This window comes from Vombatus ursinus, unplaced genomic scaffold (genome assembly GCF_900497805.2).
Source record: "Vombatus ursinus unplaced genomic scaffold, bare-nosed wombat genome assembly UNPS02014973.1, whole genome shotgun sequence".
In the NCBI taxonomy this organism is placed as follows: Eukaryota; Metazoa; Chordata; class Mammalia; order Diprotodontia; family Vombatidae; genus Vombatus; species Vombatus ursinus.
In genome coordinates, this window is record NW_020954751.1 from 18,063,301 (window position 1) to 18,079,708 (window position 16,408).

Here is a 16,408-nt window from a genome sequence, read left to right on the forward strand (position 1 = left end):
TCTATCTATCTATCTATCTATCTATCTATCTATCTATCTATCTATCTATCTATCTATCCATACATACATATAATTTTCCCCTCAAACTACCCTAACACTGACAAAGATCTCATGAGTTACAAATATCTTTCCATGAAAGAATGTAAACAGTTCAACCTTAATAAGGCCCTTATGATTTCTCTTTCCTGTTTACCTCTTCATGCTTCTCTTGAGTCTTGTATTTGAAAGTCAAATTTTCTATTCAGCTCTGATCTTTTCATCAAGAATGCTTGAAAGTTCTCTATTTCACTGAATGTCTATTTTTTTCCCCTGAAAGATTATACTCAGTTTTACTGGGGAGGTGATTCTTGGTTGTAATCCTACCTCCTTTGCCCTCTGGAATATTATATTCCATGCCCTCTGGTCCCTTAATGTAGAAGATGCTAAATCTTGTGTTATCCTGATTGTGTTTCCACAATACTTGAATTGTTTCTTTCTGGTTGCTTGCAATATTTCCTCCTTGACCTGGGAACTCTGGAATTTGGCTACATTATTCCTAAGAGTTTTCCTTTGGGGATCTCTTTCAGGAGGACATCGGTGGATTCTTTCAATTTCTATTTTGCCCTATGGTTCTAGACTATCAGGGTAGTTTTCCTTGATAATTTCTTGAAAGATAATGTCTAAGCTGTTTTTTTGATCATGGCTTTCAGATAGTCCAATAATTCTTAAATTATCTCACCTGGATCTATTTTCCAGGTCATTTGTTTTTCCAATGAAATATTTCACATTATTTTCTATTTTTTCATTCTTTTGGTTTTTTTATACAATATCTTGATTTCTCATAAAGTCACTAGCTTCTATTTGCTCCATTCTAATTTTTAAGAAAGTATTCTCTTCAGTGAGCTTTTGGATTTCCTTTTCCATTTGGTCAATTCTACTTTTGAAGGCATTCTTTCTCCTCTTTGGCTTTTTGGAACTCTTTCACCATTTGGGTTAGGCTACTTTTAAGGTGTTATTTTCTTCAGTATTTTTTTTGGGTCTGCTTTAGTAAGCTGTTAACTTGTTTTTCATGATTTTCTTGTATCACTCTCATTTCTCTTCCCAGTTTTTCCTCTACTTACTTAGGTAATTGACTAGGATCATGAACAAACTGTAACAGTCAAGTACTTGAGTTTTAAACTCTTTGTTAAGGTAGGGGTCTGCTTCCAGTGTGGAGAATGTACTGTCCCAAGCTTTAGGGGTTTTATGCAGCTGTTTTCAGAGATACTTCTAGGGACCTATAAATTTTCAGTTCTTCCAAGGTGGTATGATCAAGGGTGAGGTGTTTACTCCTTTCTGGCCTGTGCTCTGGTCTATGAGTGACCACAAGCACTCTTTTCTGCCTTGAAACTGTGAGAAGCATTCCCTCTCCACCACCACTACAAGCTCCACCATGTCAGAGCTCCTCCCGTCGCCTTAGTACTGCCACCCAGAACTGTGACCCAGATCCATGCATGGGCAAAGCAAGAGAATCCTGCCTCAGCATCACCAAAGAGATCCCTGAAATCCCCCTCTGATCAGCCACTCGATTCCCCCTCTGTCTGTGGACTGAGCTCAGGAAGTGGCCACAGCCTCAGGGCTATGCTGGGACTGGCTGACCAAGTTTTTCTCTCACTATGGTTACAGACTTCCTACTGACCTTCTAAGTTGTCTTTGGTGATTGTGGGTTGAGAAGTCTGGAAACTGCCATAACTGCCTGTGATTCAGTCCTCTGAGGCCTGCTCCAGGTTCACTGAGGCCTGTTTTCCCTGTGCACCCATGTTAAACTGCATTCCTCTCCCAGCCCAGCATGATAGACCTTTCCAATCAACCATCCAGGTTATCTGGGGCTGGAAATTTGTTTCATTCTTTCTTTTTGTGGGTTCTGCTGCTTTAGAATTTGTTTAGAGCCATTTTTTTATAGGTATTTGGAGGGGTTTGGGGAAGAGCTCAAGGAAGTTACTGCTTTTACTCCACCATCTTGGCTCTGCTCTCCCAGATACTTTCTTGTTAAAGTGACCCAGTAATTTAACTTCCATTCTCTTCAGTTTCATCATCTGGAAAATGGGGATAGTAATAACACCTTCCTCACAAGGTTATTGTGATGTTAAAATGAAATAACATTTATGAAGTATTTTGCAAACCTTAAAGTTCTATGTAAATGCTAGCTATTATTATTATTAAATATTGTCACATTATTATTATTGGGAGAGATAAAAAATATCTCCTATTCTTGTGTTACCTTAATTTTTATTAAGTATTTTCCTTATAACAATCCCATGAGTAGGAAGTGCAAGTATTATTACCTCCATTTTGTAGAAGAAGAAACTGAGCCTCTGAGATGTTAAGTGATTTGACCAAGGTTGCATAGTTTGAGAGTGGTGGTGACCTTGATTCACTTTTTAAAGAGGCCTATTCACTGAATGAGCGTTGCTTCACTCAAAGTGAGAACCTGAAAAGACTTCAGTTTTAAAAGGGCCAAAGTCTCCCATTGCATTCTGGGCCATCCTCAGATGTCATAATCTATATTTGGCCGCTGGACTCAGATGACTCTAGAGGAGAAAGTGAGGGTGGTGACTTTTCACAAACCTCCTCCCTCAAATCAAAGTCAATTGAAAGTTATGTCATCATCTCCCTGATTTCATGGTCCTCTATGAGAATGAAGGATAAATAACAACCTGTGAGCAGTCTGAACTGTCTGAATGAGGACCCAGCTAGCCAGTTCCAGTTGGGCAACTCAACTCATCCTCTCGTCTCCTCTCCTCTTTTCTCCTCTTCTCTCCTCTCCTCTTACCTGAGGGTGTTCTGCCAAAAGGAAAGGAAATTTTGATGGCTGAAAGCTACCTGGTTAACTTGGGGTTTACTGGCTAGATTTCTTTCTCAAAGACCAAGCCTTAAACCCAATTCACTCTGTCACTAAGATTAATGAGGACTGAGAAAGTCCTCATTCTTGCAGAAGGTAAGACTTTAACTAAGACTTGAAGAAAGCTAAGGAATCTGGTTTCCCTGGAGAAGGAGATGAGGGTGGAGAGCCTTCTAAGCATTAGGGACCACCAGCAACAACACCTGGAGTCAGGAAATGGAGTGTCATGTCTGAGAATAAGCAAGGAATCAAAGTATAGGGAGAAGTGATCTTAAGCAGTTCAACCTGTTTCTCAGAGAGATATCTTCAATGGAGATCTAGATTTGGGGGTCATCCATGGACAAGTGATAACAATTGATGTTCCTTTTTGCTCTTTCTCACACACAGCACTTCATCTCCCATTTCTGTCACTTGCATTCTGTGACTGGAATGCTCTTCCTCTTTATCTCCTCCTCTTAGAATTCCTGGCCTCTTTTAAAAAATATCTCAAATAGCACCTTCTGCAGGAGACCTTTCCCAGTCTTCTCCAGCAGACAGTGCTTTCCTCTCTAAAGTCACCTTATATCTACTCTACATGTAGCTGTATAAACCTAGTCATGTAACATGTTGTCTCCTCTACTGGAATGTAAGCTCTTGGAGGGCTGACATTATTTCTACCTAATATTTGTATCTTTATTACCTAGCGCAATTTTTGTGAAATAATAAGCACTTAATAAATAGTGGATCATTATACCATGAGGGTCAGATGTTTTTGTTACTCAGTTGTTTCAGTCATGTCTGACTCTTTGTGACCACATTTGTGGTTTTCTTGGCAGATACTAAGAGTGGCTTGCCATTTTCTTCTACAGCCCATTTTACAGATGAGGAAACTGAGGCAAACAGGGTTAAGTGACTTGCCCAGGATCATCATGTCATCTAGTCCAATGCCTGAACCATACACTGCTTTAAAATTCATTCAACCTGTGCTTGATGACATTCAGCTCTTATTAGGAAGTTTGTTTTGTTGGTTAGAAGAGATCATAGAGATTACTTACTTGAACAGTCTTACTTTATAGATTAGAAATTGAGGTCATCAAGATGAAATGACTTGTCCAAGAAGGCAGAATTTATTAGTGAAGAGCTGACCCTAGAACCCATGTCTTTTCATTCTCAGACCTGTAATTTTACTACTATACTCCTTTATATTTCCCTGATAGCTGCAGCTAAATTGCTGCCCTATGTCTTAGAAACAATTAGGTACAGTAATACTTAACTATTATGGGAATGGCCAATAATGTGTGTGTGTGTGCACGTCTGTGCTCACGTGCATGTGTGTGCATGTGTGTGTATTTTGCCTCCTTTCATAAGTCCAGTTAAAAGGGGATTTTTGTATTACCTGATTAATCAGTTATGTGAAATTTGAGATATTATATAATTATACACTTTGAGCTAAAGGAGACCTTAAAGGTCATCTAGATTAAACCCCCAACCCTGACCCCATTTACCAGATCACAAGAAGAAAGTGACTTTTCTGGTAGTAATACTGTTAGGATTAGAACCCAGCTCTTCTGACTCCAAATCCACTGCTCCATGTTGTTGATGTTCAGTCACATTTGGCTCATCGTGACCTACTTTGGGGTTTGCTTGGCAAAGATACTGGAATGATTTACCATTTCCTTCCCTAGCCCAGGGTCACATGGTAAGTGTCTAAGGCCAGACTTGAATTCAGGAAGATGAGTCTTCCTGACTTCAAGCCTAGGTCTCTATCCACTATGTCACCTAGCTTCCTCAGAGAGTCAGTATAGGTAGCAAAAACACTTAGAGCTGGTCATTTAGGTTTGTATTTAGGTTTCATCACCAAATAGCTGTATGATTACAGCTAAATTACTTTACTGTTTAGAACTTCAGGTTCCTCTTCTGTAAAATTGTCATAAATGATAAGAATAACAGTACTATATACTTGCATTATCTTATAAGATTGTCATGATAAACGGGTTTTGTTATTCCCATAACTTCCATAGAAATATTAGTTTATTACCAAAATCGTAATATTAGTTGAGTTCTCAGAGGAAAATAGGGTGGTAGAATATAAACTCCCTGAGAGCAGGATGTGTTTTGCTTTGGTCTTTGTATTCCTACGGTTTACTAGAGAGTTTGGTCTTTCCCAATCTCCCCAGTTTCAAGGGCCTTCTCTCTTCCATCTACTCAGGATATAACATGTATGTAGCTATTTTTTTATAGGTTACTTCCCCTATGAGATTGTAAGCTCATTGGATTCAAGGAATGCTTTTGCCTGGTGCAGAGTAAGAATGTAAAAGCAGTAGATACTTGATAAATTCTTTTTGAATTGAGTGGAGATAACTATACAATCCATGATGCACCTTGGAAGTCAAGAATCATCAAAAGGAAATGGAGTTCTTTGCCTTGACCCAGTCCTTGGAAGTAAATGGGAACTAAATGGGAGTAATTAATGGAACCCATGTTCATGTTGTTTCTTCCCTCCCTCCTTCCTTCCTTCCTTCCTTCCTTTCTTTCTGGCAACTCTCTCTTATCATCAGTTGTTATAAGAAAGTTATTTACAACAGAAGGGGTAGCTCACCTCCAATCCATATCTGACACTAAAGACCCAGCTTCCTTCTCAGGGAAAATAATATATTTGAATGTATGAATCCAGGATCTGTGAACATAACTCTTTGTTTTGATAGCTTTTCTCCACAAATTTCAGTGCTTCTTTCCCTGGGCATTCTTCCCATCCCCCCTCTACCTCTCCGTAGAGAAATTAATGGCCGTGCTAGGAATAAATATTATCTTCTTCAGGATTGAATCTCAACCCTCCCACCCCTTAAACATACAAGGGAGTAATTTTACTGGAGTGGAAATAGGGATGGAAGAAAAACATGGCTTACATTACCAAAGGAAAGGGAGTCTGGTTAGAATCACTTCATGCAGTAGTAATCAAAGGGCATGATTACAGGGCTGGGAGGACCAGGCTGCAATTGGGCAGCTCTGTATCATCTTGGTGAACCACTGGAAGTTCAAAAAGTCAACCTTTGGCACAGCTCAGTGCTACTTGCCTGGTTCCTGCTCCTAATTCTACTGTCAGGGCCACAGAATAGACAGCTGTGGCTGCACAGCTCTAAACATCTGGAGTAAAACTGAAAAATTAAATTCATTACTTTGATATCTGGTCTTATGGAAGATAAACCTGGAGTTCAGATAGATTCCCCCTCCCCATTTCTTCTAGATAGGTTGGTCTCATGAAGGATAGTGTTTTTTTTTTTTTAATACTTTCGTCTCTTGGACACAATTATGAGTCTATTGTACAGACTGGACACATCAGGTGAAAGACTTTGATGTAGAAAGTAGCCTAAGATAAACAATCTCTGTACAATTAATTCCCTTTGTACTTAGTTAAGAAGCATTCATTAAAAAAGATACAATGTTTCCTCTCCCATGCAATCTCTTTTCATTCAGACAAGTTGATATTAGTATGGTCAGTGTTTTCTTTACTTTTTTAATATTTTACTTTTTTCCAATTATAAATAAAAACAATTTTAACATCCTTTTTTTTTAGAATTTTGTATTCCAAATTCCCTCTCTCCCTCCTTTCCCTCACCCTTCACTGAGAAGGCAAACAATTTGATATAGGTTATACATGTGCAGTCATGAAAAATATATTTCCATATTAGTCATGTTGTGAAAGAAAACAGATACCCCTCCCCCCAAAAAAAGAAAAAAATAAAGTTAAAAAAAGTACATTTTGATCTACATTCAGACTCTATCAGTTCTTTTTCTGCAGATAGATAGCATTTTTCATCATAAGTCCTTTGAAATTGTCTTGGAGCATTGTATTGCTGAGACTAACTAAGCCATTCACAGTTGATCATTGTACACTGTTCACCTGGTTCTGCTCACTTCCCTTTGCATCAGTTCATGTCTATCTTTCTGAATTTTTTTCTGAAATCATCCTGCTCATCATTTTTTATAGCATAATAGTATTCCATTACATCCATATACCATAACTTGTTCAGCCATTCCCCAAATGATGGGCACCACCTTAATTTTCAATTTTTTACTACCACAAAAAGAGCTGCTATAAATATTTTTGTACATATAGATCCTTTTTCTTTTTCTTTTTTTTTTTTTGGATGTCTTTGGAATATAGATCTAGTAGTGGTGGTGTTGGGCCAGAGGATTTATACAGTTTTATAGCCCTTTGGGCATATTTCCAAATTCCTCTCCTCAAAGGTTGGATCAGTTCACAACTCCACCAAGAGTGCTTTAGTGTCTCACTTTTCTAACCTGCCCTCTGATATTTATTGCTTTCCTTTTCTGTCACATTTACCAATCTGATAAGTGTGAAATAGTATCTCAGAATTTTTTTTAATTTGCATTTCTCTAATCAATAGTTGTTTAGAATATTTTTATGTGACTATAGATAGCTTTGTCTTTTCCTTCTGAAAACTATCTGTTCATATGCTTTCACTGTTTATCAATTGGGGATGATGTGTATTCTTATAAATTTGACTCAGTTCTCTATATGTTCAAGAAATGAGGCCTTTATTAGAGATACTTGCTATAAATTTTTTCACAGCAATGATTTCTTTATATTTCCCTCCAATCTATTTTCTCCCTGTTTATTTTTCTCTTTCTCTCCCTTTCACTTTGTCCCTCCTCAAAAGTGTTTTTCTTATGACCACTGCCTCCCCCATCTGCCCTCCCTTCTATCAGCTTTCCCCTTTCTTTATTTCCCTCCCTTCCTACTTCCCTGTAGGGTAAGACAAATTTTTAAACCCAAATGAGTGTGTATGTTATTTTCTCTTTGAGTCAATTCCAGTGAGAGTAAGGTTTAAGCATTGCTTGCCATTTCCTGTCTTCCTCTCTACTGTCTTTTATGTGAGATAATTTACCCCATTCTACTTCTCCCTTCTTTCACCTCCTAACACATCTCTTTCTGACCCCTTATGCAATTTTTTTTTAAGAATCATCCCATCATAGTCAACTCACATCCATGCCTTCTGTATATGTATACCCCTTCTAACTGCTCTAGAAATGATAAAGTTCTTAGGAATTAACAACTATAAACTTCCAATATAGGAGTGTAAAGAGTTAAACTTTATTGAATCTCTTATGTTTTTGCTTTCTTGTTTATGTTTTTATGCTTCTCTTGAGTCTTGTATTTGAAAATAAAATATTCTGTTCAGCTCTGGTCTTTTCATCAGGAATGCTTGAAAGTCCTCTGTTTCATTAAATACCCATTTTTTCTCCTGAAGGATTATATTCAGTCTTGCTGAGTAGGTGATTCTTGGTTTTTATCCTAGCTCATCTGCCCTCTGTAATATCATATTCCAAGCTGTCTGATTCTTCAGTGTAGAAGCTGCTAAATCTTGGTTATCCTGACTATGACTCCATGATGTTTGAATTGTTTCTTTCTGGTTATTTGCAATATTTTTCTTTTTGATGTGGGTTCTCTGGATTGGTGTTTTTTTTTTTTTTTCAATTTCTACTTTATCCTCTGGTTCTGGGATTTCAGGGCAATTTTCCATGACAATTTTTTTAAAGATATGTCTAGGCTCTCAGGTAGTCTAATAATTCTTAAATTATCTCTCCTTGATCTATTTTCCATGTCAATTATTTTTGCGATGAGAGATTCACACTTCTATTTTCTTCATGGTTTTGACTTTATTTTATTGCTTTTTAATGTCTTGTAGAATCATTAGCTTCCACTTGCACAATTCTAATTTTTAAGGAATTATTTTCTTCAGTGAGCTTTTGCACTTCCTTTTCGATTTGGCCAATTCTGTTTTTTAAGGAATTGTTCTAATCAATGGATTTTTGTGATTCTTTTTGCCATTTGGCCTATTATATTTTTCTTTTTTTTATGGTGTTATTTTCTTCAGTATTTCTGTGCCTTCTTTACCAAGTTGTTGACTATTTTTTTATGATTTTCTTTCACAGTCTCATTTTTTTCACATTTTTCTCTACTTCTCTTATTTTATTTTTAAAATAGTTTTTGAGCACTTCCAGGAATTCTTTTGGGGCCTGAGACCAATTCATATTTCTTTGAGGCTTTGGATGTAGCTGTTTTAACTTTGTTATCTACTTTTAAGTTTGTGTTTTGATCTTCCCTACCAAAATAGCAACTCTCTATGGTTAGGGTTTTTATTTGTTTTTTGGGTTTTTTTGCTCATTTTTGTTGTTTGTTATTTCTTGACTTTTAACTCAAAAGTTTGCTCTGCTTCTGGTGTGGAGAGGACACTGTCTCAAACTTCAGCTTTTTTCTTTTCTTTTTTTTATTTTGGCTGCTGTGTTTAGAGCTAGTTCTGGGAGTCTATAAGATTTTAGTTATTTTAGTTTTTCCAAGGTGTTATCATCTAAGGAGAGGTGTAGTCACTGCTCTTCTGGCTTGTGCTCTGGTCTGTGAGTGACCATAAACATTCTTTTCTTTCCTGGAACTGTGACCGTAGTCCCTGTTCCACTGAGTCTGTATGCTCTGGTGTGTTAGTTTTCCTTCTTTCTCTGTGACTATGACTGGGAACCCTGTTTGGGCAATGCAACAGAGTCCTGCACAATGTGCCAGCAGAGGGTCCCCTGTAATCTCCTTCTGACCAGTTTTCCAACCCCCTTACTGTCTGTGGGATAAGAACTCAGGAAGCTGGTGCTGCCAATTCAACCACCTCTAAGACCTGCTGTTGGCTTGCTAGGGAATGGCCTGAGCTGGACTGTGCTTCACTCTCACTCCAGTGAGACAGACCTTTTCTGTTTACCTTCTAAGTTGTCTTGGGATGAAAAATTGTTTCATCCCAGCCTTTTGTTGGTTCTGCCACTCTAGAATTCATTTTGAGACATTATTTTAAGCTGTTTAAAGAGGAATTTGGGAGAGTTCAGGTGAATCCTTGCCTTTACTCTGCCACCTTGGCTCTGCATTTCTTTACTTTTTTAAGTGTTAACTATAAGTTTTATTTTTTTAATTAAAGTTTTTAAGTAATAAACTAATTTTAACTAACAAAAATCTAGTTTATCTTCCTCTACTCCTCCCCTCCCCAATAAAAACAAAATCCTTGTAATAAATATAAATAACCAAGCAAAACAAATTTCTGTATTGTAGAAGAACATATTTTAATATTGTTCTTTCTGTAACACATTTATGTTGTTACTGGATAAATTGAAGTGCTTAGATGCACAAAATAGCATGAGATCCATAGTTTCTGATGAGGTAATTCCCTTTGCTCTTAACAAGTATCTATTAAGTGCCTATCATGTTCTGGCCACTGTGCCACTGAGGAAATACAATGTAAAAAAAAAAAAAAACTGCGCCCTGAAAATAAACAAATAATATTTATAAAATTATTTTATTTGTTACATATTTATTTTATATAATACATAACATATCATACATAATTATTGTTAAAATAAATTTTTTTGTTAAATGGTTTATAAAATTTTATTTACAAAATAAATAAGACAATAAAACTTAAAGCTTCAGCTATCTATACACTAATGGAAAATATATAGGTAGGAAGCAAAGTAAGCTAAAGAGTCTGATGAATATCATTTCTCTGTTCAATATCTCCAGTTTATCCTGTGTATAGTTTGCACATAATTGTTTGCATGTTGTTTCTCCTATTAGACTGAGCTCCTTGAGAGAAAGGCCTATCTTTTGCATGTTTTTGTTTCCACAGTGCTTAGAACAATGTTGGGCATATAATAGGTCTTTAATAAATGTTTATTGACTATATGACTGAGTGACTATAGTATCACAAAGACTCAATGAGATTGAGTCTGAGTGTATCATGACTCTGTAAGGAAACAACTTTTCACAAGAAGGTAAGGGAGCAGTTGCAGAATAGTTTCCCTACCAAAGACAACAATATTTGAACTGGAAAGGAATAAAAGAAACTCACAAAGAGTTGAAACCCAAGAGAGGAAGGGAGATAATAAGAAAACATCTTGCTCCACTTGGTGAGTTCAAGGCTATGGGTTCATTAGACTTATATCTCAGATTGCTGGGATCATTGAGTCCCTATTAGTGAATCAGAATCATAGGATTCCAGAGTTAGATGAGACCTTAGAACTTATCTGGTTCTGGTCCAACCTATACCTGACATCTCCTTCAAATGGCAATCTAGTCTTTATTTAAGGATATTCAGTGAAGGGAGAGCCCATTACCTCCAGGATGTAGAGAATGAGAAGAGGGCTGCTGGATTGGAGAAAGACAAATGTCCTGATTTTCAAAAAAGAAAACAGAGCAGAGTCTGATAGATAGAGGCCAATGACCATGACTTTGATTTCTGGCAGTATTCTATAACTTATTGCTAAAGGTTGTTGTTGTTTGTCCTTCATTTTCAAAGAGAGTCATGACATCAGGAAGGTGATGCCATGACTTGCAAATGAATTGGATTTAAGTAAAGGAAGGTTGTGCAAAGTCACCAGCTTCGCTTTCTCTGCTAGCACTATCTGGGTCCAGTGGCAAGATATAGATCAGGATGACTGGAGATGGCCCCCAATTGGATACTAATCAAATCCTTAAGAAGGGTTAGCTAGTGAATACCCCAAAATGGCAGCAAAAATCACAGAGAGCCACCATGGCTTCATCAAGAGCAGGTTATGCTAGATTGACTTCATTTTCCTTTTTGACAAGGTTACTACACTGGAAAATCAGGAAGTAGCTATAAAAAAAAAACCCTGAGTAGTTATTTGTAGTTTTGTATCAACTTAAAAGATTATGAAAAGGATATGGATTAAAACTGGGATTGATACAGTGAACTCCAGGTTGGGAAACCCCCTTTACCAATGCAGGTATGGCCTTTGCCTGCAACATATAATCTTAAAGGGCTGCCTTAAAGGTTACTGAGAAGTTAAATAATTTACTCAGGATCACACAGTATGTGCCAGAAGCAGGACTTGAATCTAGTTCTTCTTGGCTTTAAGACTGATTATTTGTCCATTATACCGTGCTGCCTCTCTAATAATATAGTATGGACAGGGCAGCTAGGTGGCACAGTGGATAGAGCACCAGCCCTAGATTCAGGAGGACTTGAGTTCAAATCCAGGCTCAGACACATAACACTTACTAGCTGTGTGACTCTGGGCAAGTCACTTAATCACATTGCCTAACAAAAAAAAAAAAAACCAAAAAACAAACCAAAAAAACCACAAAAACCCAATATGGCATAGAAGACAAAAAATAGTTATGTGATCTTATGTTATATTAAGTGATTCTGTAATGTCACATTGTTAAGTAATATTGATCTCACAATTAAAATCCACAAATTATTTTTTCAATGAATAGCTTTCTAGCCACATCATCTTCTACTTCTGTGATGCTTCTAAATGTAATCAGAGAGACTATGTAATAGGAGGCATGATAGGATTATAAGACATAGAATTGGAAGTTATTTTAGATGAATCTAGTTCAACTGCTTTCCTCTGTATTGTTTTGATTTTTAAGTTCATAATTTCATAATTATATTGATGCCTTGCTGGATTTCAGCCTTTAAGGGGATGTTTTGCTTTACTGAATTAAATTCTTTTAAAAATCATCATACAGTAAGCACAGGATCATTATGTATTTTCCATATCTTTCAGTCAACTGTGAGATGGTAAAAATACATATTATGTAATATTGCACTGGCCTCTTCCCTATTAGTATCCTTATCAAGCCTAGACTTGATGAATATTTAGTATATTTTCATAAAAATTTACTTTTATGGGAAAATAAGAATATAGACCTATTCATTGGTATCTTCTTAATAGTTGTTATTGTTGTTTTGCTGGTAATAATATACAATGCTCCTGACTTCCTCTTCCCCCAACCATGGCTTTGTTTTCTTCCTCTTATTTAGATACCTTGAAGAAGCTCAAGGATTCCATCAGTGAATTTGCTTAGTTGGGACTCTTGTCAAGCTTTCTAATACACTGCTTTTCTCTATTTATGAGCTGATGCAGTTCACAATCTCTCACCATAAAATATTCACTGGTTAAGGTACTTTTCAAAGCCCTTTTGGTATCCTTGTTATGGCAATTGACTATATTGGTTAAATTTCTGTACAAAATTATTGCAATTTCACTGCCTATATCCTTGTTCCATCCATGCTCCATTTTCATCAATAACTCATTTAAGTCGATCAGAATGGAGTTCTTTCAATTGCGTCATATTTTTTTCTCATCTTTATTTTCCTTCTAGCTCTGTATTAATTTTGGTCTTTGTTCTAACATGTTGTTTTTCTGATAACATTGCTGCAGCTGATTCAAGAATGATTTCCACATCAACAATGAGTCAGTTGCTGCCTATTAAACTATTACCAATTTCATTTTTATGATGCTATTACATGCTCACTATGTTCAGCAGCTTCCAAGTCTTCTGTGGAAGAAAGTATTTATGAAGCAGAGACATGAAGGTCCTTTATTATCTCCAAATATTTCACCCTTCTCAATCCTTCCTGATCCATTTTTCTGATATACTTTTCACCATCTTCATCTATTCTCACCATCTGCATTGAAGTTGCCAAATATCAATATATATTTTGATTCAAGTAAACATGAACTGAGTTTTGAATGAAGCTAGGGGTTCTCAGAGATACAAATAAGAGGGGAATTCAACTCCAGAGAAGAGCCTCTGGACAGAGACCTGCAGCCTCTTGCAAAGAACCAGCAGTGACAGATGGACTTTCGGATTCTGAGAATGGGGTGGACATATAAAAACTTCCTCTCATGAGTTCCTGCTTTATTACCTTTTCTCCTCTGTCCTTCATGCGAAGAACTAGCTAAGCATCTAGTACATTGCTTTGCAAATGTCTTGAGTGTTCAACAAAGATATATTATCTGAGAATTCGAACCAATAGCTTCTGACTAAGCCTAGGGATATTTTATTTTCTTCAACCCACATTCATCCTCAAACTATTTTTGTCAAGGCTCTCAATTAGCTGGAACTCTTTTAAGTGTGAGTGTGTGTGTGTATGTGTGTGTGTGTATGTGTGTGAAAGAGAGAAAGACAGAGAGACAGAGAGACAGAGAGACAGAGAGAGAGGGAGGATTATTTGCCTATCCAGTGACAGATTTAGAAATAGAAGATCCAATATTTATATAGCATTTTGTACTTTCCATATGCTCATTCCCTTATTCATATGAGTCAGTGAACACTACTGTTCACATTTTATACATACATAACATGAGTGATTGAAACGGGTCTCTGGGAGCCTAGTCCGTTTAACAAATAGGGAGCTTAGCCAGGTTTAGAATTTGGAATTTCCGTCATACAAAAGTTGTTAACAATATGATGAGCACAAATGTCCTGTGTGGAACTATAAACCCTATGTCAACTGGGCCCTTGGTCTTTGATCTGATGGATCTAGGTATAATTTGGGGGCAGTTTCTCACAAAATCTCTTTGAATCCTGCCCTGTGTTGGAGAAACCTGGAGGTTGGATGGTGTCAATAGCTGGTTTCTTTTCACCTCCCAAAGTACAAGATGGGAGAAAGTACAGTTAGTCATATCTGGGGGTTTAATGTACTGACAGCTCAATATGAGTCAACATGACATGGTAAGCAGTAAAGTTAATGCAGTCTTACATTGTTGTATACGAGATTTAGGATTAGGATTAAGGGCGTGACACTTTGCTTTGGTCAGACAATACTTGAAGCATGTATTAACTTCGAGTGCCATATATGAGGAGGGCTATTTGAGAGGGTAAAGAGCAACCAAGATGATGAAATACCTCAAGATTATTCCATGTGAGGACTGTTTAAAGTTATGAGCACTGTTTAACCAGCCGAAGAGAAGACTCAGGGGGATATGATAGCTGTCTACAAGAATGTGGGAAAAAAAACAAAAACAAGCTATCACCTGAAAAAGGATGGCATTCTATTTGGCTTTGGAAGTTTCAAAGGAAAAAAAAAAGACAATGTAAAGAAAGACTGAGAGCTACCCTAAAGTGGAATGATATGCATTGGGAGGTAGTGAGACATCTAGGTGGTAGAGTGCCGGCCTTAGAGTCAGGAAGACTCATCTTTGTGAGTTCAAAATCCAGCCTCAGACACTTAATAGCTGTGTGACCCTGGGCAAGTCACTTAACCCTATTTGCATCAGTTCCTCATCTGTAAAATGAACTGGAGAAGAAAATGGCAAACCACTCCAGTGTCCTTGCCAAGAAAGCCCCAAATGGGGTCATGAATATTGGATGTGACTGAAAAATGACTCAGCAACAACAAATGCAATGGGAGAGAGTAGAATCCCCCTCAGCAGAGGTCTTCAAGCAAAGGCTACATCTTCCTGAGTATGCTGTAGAGACTATTCATATTCAAGGGCAGTTGGATTAGATAACCATTGAAGTTCCTTCCAATTTTGTCATTCTGCAATTCTATTATTCTACTATTTCCCTGTAAAGATCCATTCTAACGAAACAGATTTTACTTCACTGGGCTTGCCCCAGCCCCAGCTCCAAACATTCTTATAGATGAGCTGTTCATCATAAAAGCAAATTCTCCTCTTTCTCTCAGGGGGAATTAAGAAGCTCACTGGTGAGTCTCACCTTCTTTTGGGACCCATAATTTTCTCACAAGTCATAGTACCTGGATCAAAGAATGTGAAGATCAAATGAGATAACATATGTCCTCGCACATGACACTGCTTTTCCCATGTCTCTACCCTTTCCCTCACTGTTCCCTCATTCTTGGAATGCTCTCTCTCCTCAATTCCATCTCCTTGGATTCCTTGGCTCCCTTCAAGTATCACTTCAAATCCTACTTCGTGCTAGAGGCCTTTCCAAATCCCCAGCAATGTTAGTGCCTTTCCTCTGAGATTATTTTCAATTTGCCCTGAATATACCTGGTTTGTGTCTATTTGTTTATGTTTTTTTCCCTCCCATTAGAATATGAGCTCTTTGTAGTCAGGAAATGTGTTTTTTGCCATTCTTTGCAACCCTAGCACTTTGCACAGTACCTGGCACATGGCATACACTTAAGAAAAGCTTGCAAACTTGATTTGACATTTGCAAAACTCTTTGCAAATCTTAAAGTGCTTTACAAACCTTATCAATTTTTATTATCTCTATTTGCAAAGTCCACATATTAGCTATTATGTCTGAAAACATATTCTTCTTATACATGTGGTCTAGAAGTACTTGTGAAAAAGGCAAGGTTGACACATTGCTGAATACATGTATACATACATATACAAACACATATATATACATATACACATCTATGTATATATACATACACACACATATATAATATATGTGTGTATGTGTGTATATGTGTGTGTGTGTGTATATATATATGTGTGTGTGTGTGTGTAGAAAGAGAGAGAGAGAGAGAGAGAGAGAGAAAGAACATGTCCATTAGACATTTAATGGTTATCAGCTCTCTGTTGTATACAGAGCACTAGATTAGATACTTGGATACACATAAAATTTTGATAAAACACAACCCTCTGCCTCATAAAGATGACATTCTAGTATTGGGATATGACCCATATAACATTTAATATAATTCAAAGATGAAATTATGCATATTTTAGTTTTAGTATCACATGTATTTTTTTACATATGTAAACTCTTGGTGATACAGG